The sequence below is a fragment of the Octodon degus genome, unplaced genomic scaffold, assembly GCF_000260255.1.
Source record: "Octodon degus isolate 3935 unplaced genomic scaffold, OctDeg1.0 scaffold00356, whole genome shotgun sequence".
NCBI classification, from domain to species: Eukaryota; Metazoa; Chordata; class Mammalia; order Rodentia; family Octodontidae; genus Octodon; species Octodon degus.
The window spans coordinates 160,170-161,348 of record NW_004524932.1 but is presented as its reverse complement, the minus strand read 5'-3'; positions in this window follow the sequence as shown (position 1 = coordinate 161,348).

The following is a 1,179-nucleotide window of genomic DNA, read 5'->3' as shown; positions in this document are numbered from 1 at the left end:
ATAGTCCACAAAAGTAGAGAGTTATCAGCAGACATGGCAATTGTCAGAAGTTGTTGACCTCAGCATTTTATAGCTCAGCATATTAATATGGCATTACTTTATACCTTGTGGTTATACTTTCTGCTGGATGGTTAAGACTAAGTTAAAGTAAGACCTATATAACTAAAAATATAACTTTTCAATCTAACCAGGTCAGTCAAATCCCCTCAGGATTTAACATGAAATGATGTACAGCATTATGTAGATCTTTTGTCAGGGTCAGCCATCTGAAGGAGTCACAGTCGTTGCTTGAACAATTTGTTGTCTTTGAAAGCCTGAGAGAATTTTTTCTCTCTAGGTGACTCTCCTTAGGCACACTGTGCATCGTCAATCACTATACTCTGTAGATCCATAATCTCCTTGATCAAAAAATTTGGGACACCACTGAGTTACAAGATGTCACAGTGGAAGTTATCTTATGTCCTGAGTCTTCACTGACCTTGAATGGCTAGGGCTAAAATGTTGTCTGTCCTTGCAGCTTTTTTTTCTCTCTCTCTAATTTTTGGTCTGCAAACTTAGGTTGTTAACCGTCCAGAGGAGAAGCTTATTGTTATTACTCTATAATACATGCAGTTGAGGAAAATCTCACTATCTGTCTGAATAACAAATATCTTATTCATGACATGGAACAGCCATTCATTTTGGGGTAAGAGGATATCGCAATGTTGATTTAATTTGCATTTCATGAATGGCTAGTGATAGGGAGCATTTTTTCGGGTATTTATTTGCTTCTTGGATTTCTTCCTTTGAGAATTGTGTGTTCATCTTGGATGCCCAATTTCTGGATTAGGTCTTTAAATTTTGGAGCCTTGATATTTTTTAGTTCTTCATAATTTCTAGTCAGAAGACGTTTATCTCAGTGCTTATTAGTTAAGATTATTTCCAAATTTGTGGGTTGTCTTTTCACTTGGTTGATAATTTCTTTTGACATGCAAAAAATTCTCAATAAGAGAAGGTCCCAGTTGTAAATTTTTTCAAGACTTTCCTATGCATTTTGATTTCTGTTTATAAACTGTCTATCCTTATGTCTTTAAGAGTTCCTCTTACTTTCTCTTCCAGGACATTTAGTGTTTCTTTTTTAATGTGTAGATCCTTCATCTATTTTGACTTCAGTTTAGTACATGGTGGCAGACATGATCA